Genomic DNA, 9,154 nt, shown 5'->3' on the forward strand with positions numbered 1-9,154 from the left:
AGGAAAGTTTTTAAAAGCAAATGAGTTCCAAAAGCAGCTGTTACTTTTCCATCCTCAGAAGCTGACGGTTATCTAGCCCATGGAAACCTTTGCTGCATCTTTTACTCTGGGGCTTAGGTAGCGACAGGCACTCATTCTGTGTGCCAAGTTGCATTCTCCACTCTGGTGAGACTCTAGCTCCCAAGGGACAGTGATAGTTTTAGGTCTCTTCAGCTAGGTGGATTAGGATCTTGTCTGGGGCAAAGAGAGATGGTCCAATCAACCTCATTGGTCTTTGGGCTCTTCTCTTTGCCCCAGGATAATTCCTAGATGGACAGCCTGGATAGCTGCCCACCTATCCAGACCTCAGTAGGGCCATGTGTGTGTTGGAAATGGATATCAGGTTAAGGTGCATAGTGCCCAGAGGCTCATCCACAGCCAAAGTACTGGAGGTGGGTGGAGACCGAGCACAGAGCAAGGAAGGACTGATAGTAGATTAAGTCCACTTTCCTAGGGAAAGACTACTGGCTGGAAAAAGTAAAACAGAGAACGGAAGTGAAAGGAAGGGGAAATGGGAATTGGGACAGGAGATGGAATGGAGGCAAAGGACAGGGGAAAATTTAGTGGAAAGAAAGATTGAGAAAGAAAGAGAGGAGAGAGGAAAAAATGAGAGCAAGAGAGAGGGGTAGTTGGTGGAAAGTCTAGAAGGAAGAGAGAATCTAGACAGAAGAAGGGAGAATCTGGAAGCAAGAGAGAGGGGGAGAACCCAGAGCAATGTCAGGGAGGAAATTCAGGAGTCCTGGTCCTTGAACAAGGTTTACTACCAACCACTCTGTGACACTGAACAGGTCATCCCTCACCTAGCCCCTAACCCTGGCCTCTTGGGTAAAATGGCGCTAAGATATCTACCTCATGAGCTTGGGTCAAATTAAATGAGACTGTGAACCTAAAGCATCAAATACATTCCCTGCCAGGATGTTATAGATGTTCTATAAATGAAATCCCCATTTTGCCACTTGATCTCAATTCCCCAAATAAATCCTTTGTTCTCTAGCAGTCAGAAATAAAGCTGGCAGGATGAGAAGCAGGGATGGGAATAAAGTTGAACAAAAATGTCTTTGCCCTCAGACAACTCAAAGACAAATAGAGTAGAAACACCCCCATGCTATGGGGTGTTGAGTTCTCATACAGAAGTCCGTACCAAGTGCTGTGGAGCAAAGAGAAGGGAGATTTTAATGCCACCTGCAGAAATCATGGAGAGTTCCCAGAGGAAGTGACATTTAAACTGAGATGTGGAGAAAAAGAAATTTTCCAAATGGAGAGTGAGAGGGAAGGGCTTTTTATCCATAGTGAAGAACATGAGCGAAGTCGAGATAGGAACAAGCAGGGTGTGTGCAATGAGAAGGAAGTAATGAGATGGAAGGAGGGCAGTGGCAGCAGTATTAGCTGGAATCCTATCTTGAAGGGTATTGTGTGCAAGATTGTGAAGTTGTGTTTTATTTGTGAAGCCATCGGGACCCATCAGAGGATTTTAAAATAGAAGAGTGATACACTTGGATTTAGAAATGATCCTGGAGCTCTGTGGATGAGAAGCAGCTGAACCTGGATGCAGAGACTGGCCATTCTATTCATCCAGAAGAAAAGATGATAAGGGTCTGAGAAAAAGCAGTCGCCATGGGACTAGAGAAGGCAGAAAAGATCTGAGCAAGGTGAAATCATCAGGTACATTCACAAAATCTCCATGGAGGGGATCCTCATGAGTCCCTGAGAAGCTTAGGAATGGTGAGTGGTCATTTGCCCCAACCTTTTTATCACCACTACTCCCTCCAGATGACTCTTCCTTTCTTAAGATAAAACCAAAAATGAGTCCTTTATTTATCAACATTTGGTTAATACTGCATATATTAAATCATTTAAAGAAGTCACTGTATATCTTAGTTGTTTGTTTTTAGGTTATGTTGCATAATTCATCAGTAGCAAGTGCTGGAGGATGACGCTGCTACAGACTTAAGAGAAATGTGTTAGGATAAAGAACCAGATACTTATTGAAACTAGAAGTTCCTATCAGACCTCCTAGACTGGGCCTCTGAAGCCAGACATGTCTATGGAATATACCTTCATAGCCCTCCCCACCAATCTATTTCCATTTTACAAATACAGATTAAATTTTAGACATGGTTTTCTGGCTGGTTTCTGGTGACACGTAACACAATCTGTGTTATCCAGTGTGCTCATTCACTTAGCCTTGGGGGTGCTCAGGGAGATGAGAAGAGTCAAAGAGACATGATGTTTGCCTGACAATTTGCATCACATGGAAGAAGCAGGGGTGCAGCCTTGTTTTGTGTGGTCCCCAGAGACAGAACAAGCACCAGTCGGTAGAAGCCCCCTGGGGGCAGATTTCACTCATCATCAGACTCACTGGAGAACAGGGAATCTGTCTAGCAGGGAATGGATGGTGCCATCCTGCAGAACAGGCTGCATTTTTTTGTTTTGTTTTGTTTTTTGTTTTTTTTTGTGAGGAAGATGGACCCCGAGCTAACATACGTTGCGAATCTTCCTCTTTTTGGTGAGGAAGATCAGCCCTGAGCTACCATCTGTGCCAATCCTCCTCTACTTTTTTGCGTATGGTACGTCACCATGGCATGGCTTGATGAGTCGTGCATAGGTCTGTGCCTGGGATCTGAGCCCTTGAACCCCGGGTCCCCAAAGCAGACCGCCCAAACTTAACCACTATGCAACCAGGCCAGCCTTAGGCTGCAGTTTTATTAAGTAGCTACTGCATCCCAGGTACTGTACTAGGACACTCAGAGTCATTATCTTTTTGAAACCTCAAACCTCCTCTACGGATTAGGGGTGTTATGCCCACTTCACAGATGAGGCATCCATGCTCAGGGGTTAAATGACTTGCCCACAGTTGCACAGCAGGTAAGTGATAGATCTAGGATCCAAGTCCAACCCTAGGCCACTAACTGAAGCTATCTTCTTGTCACCCTGATGCTTCCTTGGTGGGTGTGTGGGTGGAATTATGCCACCAAAGGCAGAATGACCAAATGCCTCGGAAGCTGTAGAAGGGATTTGGCTTTGGACAGGACATCAGCCCAGATCGACCCACACCTTCCTCCCAACTCTGAGCATCTCTGATTCTCAAGCAGCAAAATGTGACTGAAATGAACACACCACGGAGTCCGCAAATGCAAGGAATGGCAGTAATAACTAATGCAAAGGGAAGTTACCTTCAACATAATGATTTTTTTCCTTAAAAAAAAGGGAGAAAAAGCAAAAACGACAAGAGGAAGCAAACACATATTTTATAAAACATTTTTCATCACCAAAAGTTCTGTTTTACGTATTCTTCTTGCATGTTTTCATGCTGAAACCTATTTGCAAATTATTTTCTCACTTTTTTTCCTGCATGAAATGTACCCTCGATTATATGACAAGAAATTATATGGTGCTAATAATTTATTTAAAACAAGATCCATGTCTCACATTCATTCTGCGTTGTGAAATCAAGTAGATGCAGGAGGGGAATTTTTTTTTCTCTGAACTTTCTGACCATCTCCATTGTGGAAGAGAGAGTAATAGCAGGTATCGAGGGTGCCAATTATGTGGTGATGTACAAACCCGCCGGAGAAAAATCTCTATGATATTTTAATGCTAGTCAAACAGACCAATGAAGTTTAAATTAGCTTGAAGCTACTAAAAATTCTAACTATGGTTCTGCCTTCATTGTACAGGGGGGTGAAAAAATAGCTTTACAGAAAAGTATGTGTCTATCTTCTCTCTGGATGGGCTGCCAGATGCGCCTTTCTTTTGCTGACGGGAAGCCTCCATTTTTTGTTTGTTCATTGCTCCATTTTTCCTTCCATTTCTCCTTTCACTTCTTTTTCTCTCCCATTCTTTTTTCTTGCTGACCACCTTCCCTCCCTTCTTCCAATAGTCTTAGCCTCTACTTTCTTTTATATTAATTCATCTATTGGTTTCATAAGCTCATAGAATCAAGGAATGTTAGAACTCAGAGAGCTCTGGTTTAAAAAAAAAAAAAGATGGAAGGCTTTGGGGAAAAAAAAATCAAGTCCAACATCCTCATGGTACAGATGGGGATTCAGGGGTGGGAGAGTTGAGGGCTAGAGAGAAGACACAGCTTGTCAACACCACCCAATAATTTTATAAGGGAGTTATCTGGTCAGGGAGTGAGTCACAGAGGAAAGGAGTTTGCATTAGAATAGGAAACGAGATTTCTCACCTCCATAGACTCTGTCCATTATCAAGAAAATCCAGGTGTAATAATCACATTTCCAAAAGACTTTTTTCTTTAAAAAATAAATGTATTAGGGCGTATCCAAATCTCACGCAGCCAATTAGAAGGTGAGGTAGGTAGGAACATCTTTATCATATGGGCGAGGAGATGGGGTGGGGCAGGGAATGCTTTTCAAGGAGTGCTTCCTGAGGGTCAGGCACTTTCTCAGGTCATCTAATCCTTAGTCCCACCATTAAGTATTTATAACACTTTTCTATAGACAGGAGCCTGAGGTTTGGAAAAATTAACCTGTCACGCAGCTGAGAGTGACTGAGCAGAAATCAAGCCTTGTCTAAAGCCCACCTTCTCTGTGAGATATGGCCAGGCCCCTCAGGTGTTGCAAGATGCCCATGGAGGAGTCTGCTAGCCCAGAAAACTTTCCAGAGCTTCTCAGGAAATAAGCCCAGAGGGTTGGCATGAGTTCATCAAGGGGCAACAGAGTTGGCACTCATTTATTATTGCTATTGATGCTGAAGACCTTTGAGCAGGTGTGAAACATGATCACATTAACAAATTAGAAAGATTCCTCTAGTACAGTGTGCTCAAAATTTAGTCTCTAGACCACCAGCATTGGGGACTTGTTAGAAATGCAAAGTCTCAGATTCCACCCCACACTGAATGCAAGACTCTGGGAGTTGGGGAACAGAAATCTAACGTTTAACCAGCCCTCCAGCGATCGTGATGCATGCTAGAGCGTGACCACCTCTCCTCTATATTCTCCCAGGATCTAGAGAACATACTCGGTGGGGAGGGAAGGAGGAGGTGGGAAGAGCATAAACCTCATCATCGTCAAGGTGAGATACGAGGAAGGGTGGAACTTGGGTGGGAGTCATGGCTCCTGGGAAGATAGAAGCCCCTGAACGGCTGTCCGAAGTCCAGTCCTGCCACGTCCAGTGTCTGGGTTTGGTTGAGCTGGTGGTCCTGAGCCTCTGAATTACCATCCACAATCTGCATTGATATATCACCATAGCAGGACTTATGAATCAATTATTTTCTGCATTAGCGTAAATCTTTCTTGGAACAAGACAAGGTAGGTTAAAATGAATCAATTCATTTTAAAAACTGAGTTTGCCTATTAATTCCTAAATCTAAGCACTTGCCTTCTTGTGCACATTAATAGAAAAAAATTAAAAACCCTTCCAGCTTGTCATTCAATATCCACATGTTCTAGAAAGAGAATGTTTTTATGTGAGCGTGCATTTTATTTTTCTTTCAGTCCTCTTAAAACGGAGGCGTCTGCAGATCAGTTTTGAGTCCTTCATCAGCTCTGATATGGGGGCCCTGATTTTTTGTTGGAGTTCACTTCCCCGGACCCCTCCCCCAAGTTGAAAGATGACATTGTCCCCCAGAACAATTCCCTCAGGATTCTCCCACGTCATGCCTGCTGAGCCCCAGTGACAAGATAGAGGGGACAGTTAGACTATTCCATACTCTCCCTGCCACTTTCAGTCAAGCCTAATGCAATCAGAAACACATGACTACATCAACACATCGCCTTTAATCAAATGTGATTAAGTCAGTCATTAGTTTTTCAAGACAAATAAAGGATACAAGTGCTTGTATTATAAACGTAACCACCCCCCCTTCTTAAGTGATTTGTTAGAAAGGAGGACCCCCAGCCCAGAACTTAGAACCTTCAAAGGTCTTTGTACTTTTCCTGCTGGTGTTTATTATAATAAAGCATCCCGGTTTGTATGCACAATTCCTTCTTCCCTGTCCCCCCTCACAAAGCCCCCGTGTTGTCAAGCAGGATTTGGCTTCAGCTTGATCAGGATGATTTCATTATCCCATTGTTACCATTATGACTTGGGCAATTAGTAGTTTATAAGTATAAATTTATGGCAATCTGTGATCCAGGCGCATTGGCAGTAGTCAGGGCATAATAAAAACCCAATCAATTTCTTTCATTTAATATGTAGGCTGTGACCCTAGTTTTGATTAGAACTCTTAGCTATTTCATCTTTAAATAAAAAAGAATGTCTGCAAGCAATTATATGGTGTGTTAATTGGATATTCCTTTTTATCTCTTGTACGACTGAATGCATTGCTAACGAAATCCTTGTTTTCTCTTTCTGTCCCTTTCTCAATAATGTCTCTCCACCTCCCTCTCTCTGACTCTGTTATTGTCTTTGTCCCCCTCCTTCTCAGTCTCTACCTCACTCTTTCCTTCTGCCTCTCCATTGTGAATGCTCATTGGCCATACGCAGATTGGCTGAAATTAACGGGGGGCTCCCCGTGTCCACCTTTCCTCTTCCCTCCCCCACTTGGGAAGCCACCATCCTCACTGTGTTCTACATACCCCACTTTTCATCAAGACATTCAGGCATTATGGAGCTGAGGCCACCAGATTGTCTAGAAGGTCTGGCACACAGCAGGTGCTCAATAATTAGTAAAACGAATATGGTGGCCTCATTATGTGTCACATTGTCACTCTGTGTCCCAGGATACTTTGCTGAGACCTGCTCTGTTTTTCCAGAGTAATATTTCCCTGAAGCATCTACACTCTTGAGTCTCCACTCTGCAAGGTGGGAGCACTGGGGATAAAAGAGGACTCTAGTCCTACAGATGGGGAGCCCCGTCCGGCAGAGTCTCTGTCTGCTGTGCAGTTACAGAGCTTCTTATCTCTACCACGTGGATAAGCCAGGACCTGGAAGGTGGGCTCTATAGTTGTGGGGTTTCTTTCAATAATAAATACTCCTGTAGTGCTTAATATCCCTCATTCATCCACACACTGACAAAATTCTAAACCTCTTTTCTGTATAGACACATCAAAAAACCTATTGTTTTGGTTCTCTCTCGGAGGCATCCCTCCAGGAGCCCTCCAGCTTGCTTCCACCCACTGCTCTCCGAGCCCTCGTTCAGCATCCTAGGGTTTCCCTTATGAGCTCTTGTTTCTTGGATGCTATGTTTTCCTCTTTTTCTGTTTAATTCCTTTTCTTCTGTAAAGCACATTCTGCACTAGCATCTTAAGAAAGGGTACATGGGAGACAATTTTGTTTTGAGACCTGGTTTGTCGGAAAATACCCTTGTTCTAGCCCCATATGCAATGATCATTGGCTGGGTCAGAATTTGAAGCTGTTTTTCCTCAGGATTTTCAAGGCATCGCTGCACGTCTTCAGCTCTCCACATTGCTGTTGCGACGCCTGATGGCCCCCTGCTTCCCAGTCCTCGGTGGGTGACTTCCTTTGCCTGCTCTTATGACCCCCACGGCTTTTAGAGTCTTCTCTATCCTCGTGTCCTTCTCTATCCATCGAGCTTTCACAGTGATGCTCCCTCAGTAGGACTTTCGTTCTTTCTGTTTCTCAACCTTCGGTGAACCTTGCAATCTGGAAACACATTCTTCAGTTGTGAAAATTTTTCCTGTACTCTTTTTCTGATAATTTCCTCTCCTCTCTTTTCTCTGCAACTCGTGTTAACCAAGTGCTAGACCTCTATTTTCAGTCTCTAATTTTCTTATCTTGTATCTCCTAATTTCCTTCTCTTTGGTTTGCCTTTTCCTTTTATTTTCTCACTTTTATCTTCCAACCCTTTTACTGAATTTTTAATTATTCTTACTATATTTTTAATTTGCAATGTTTCCTTCTTTTGTGACTACTCTTATTCATAGCAACCTGTTCCTGTTCCAAATGCAATAATTTTTCTTCTCTTTCCAAGAGCATTGATACAGACCTGCCTGACGACAAAGATCATGTTCTGATTATGACATTCTGCCTAAACAACTGTCGTTTCTTGGTTTTCATAGCCTATCCCTTTGAGAACTTGGAGTCGGTTGAACTTGCTCCCTGATATAGATCGTAAACTGAAGTGTGTGCTACACAAGGGCAGGGACCACATCTCTTCTATTTGCCAATACATACCCTGCACTTAACGCAATTCTTCATGTGAAAAGGTGTTCTGTAAATATTTGTCAAATGAATGGGTGGCACAAGAACTAGAGTTCCTTGGTTTTAATGAAACAGCCAGATAAGAGGAAAATAGATGCTTTCTAGTTCTTGTGTTGTCACAGCCATTCAGCAGCTCTTGACGTGATAAAACAATTCCTGAGTGAGTGTGGCCCTGTCCTCACGTCTGCCTAATGGAAATGGAATCCTCTAAGAAATTGCAGAAACAGGAAGTGTGAGGTGTTTAACAGGGCTGCCCAATGAACTCATTTATAATGTTAACAAACCAAATTCCAGAACAAGATCAGAGGCCCTTTTTGGACCTGTCAGCCAGGAGAGACAGCTGTCAGTCAGGATTCATGGTGGGCACCCGCCTGCTGAAGGCCAGCCTGGCAAGGGGGGGTGGGGGTCGGGGGCAGGTGGGAGGGAGTGGGAAGATAGAGATAAATCTAAATTCATTCTGGAAGCAGTCACACTCAATGACATATTCACTGACTTCTTCAACAGCTCATTTGGTAATGTTCTCTCTGCACTATTCATTTTTCTGAAAGATGAAAGCTGGCTGAGGATCTCATCTGCTCACTGATGCAGGGAAAGGATTTGAAATTAACGCGCGCGCACACACACACACACACACACACACACACAAAGGAAACGGGGAGGGGGTGGGGAAGGAGGAAACATTCTGATGACCAGCTTTGTGGTTGGTCCTGGCACCGGAGACCCAGCAGCCTGGTGTGAGGTCACCTGTAATTAGTTATGCATTATAATTCAACAATATGCCAATGGGCAGATATGAGGCTCAATAGGGAGGGGCGTCTATCACGGTAATTAATTGCTTGAAGAACGTGATTTGCCTGGCGAGGGGCAGGTCATGACTTGCAACGGGAGGGGAGAGAGGTCAGAACCTCACCTGGGTGCCAGGTGCTGCTGTCTTTCTCAGTGTGATCCCAGTTTCATTGTGCCAGTGGCATCAATCAAAGGGTGTTTATAG

Source organism: Ceratotherium simum, chromosome 7, assembly GCF_057802395.1.
Source record: "Ceratotherium simum simum isolate JZ-2026a chromosome 7, ASM5780239v1, whole genome shotgun sequence".
NCBI classification, from domain to species: domain Eukaryota; kingdom Metazoa; phylum Chordata; class Mammalia; order Perissodactyla; family Rhinocerotidae; genus Ceratotherium; species Ceratotherium simum.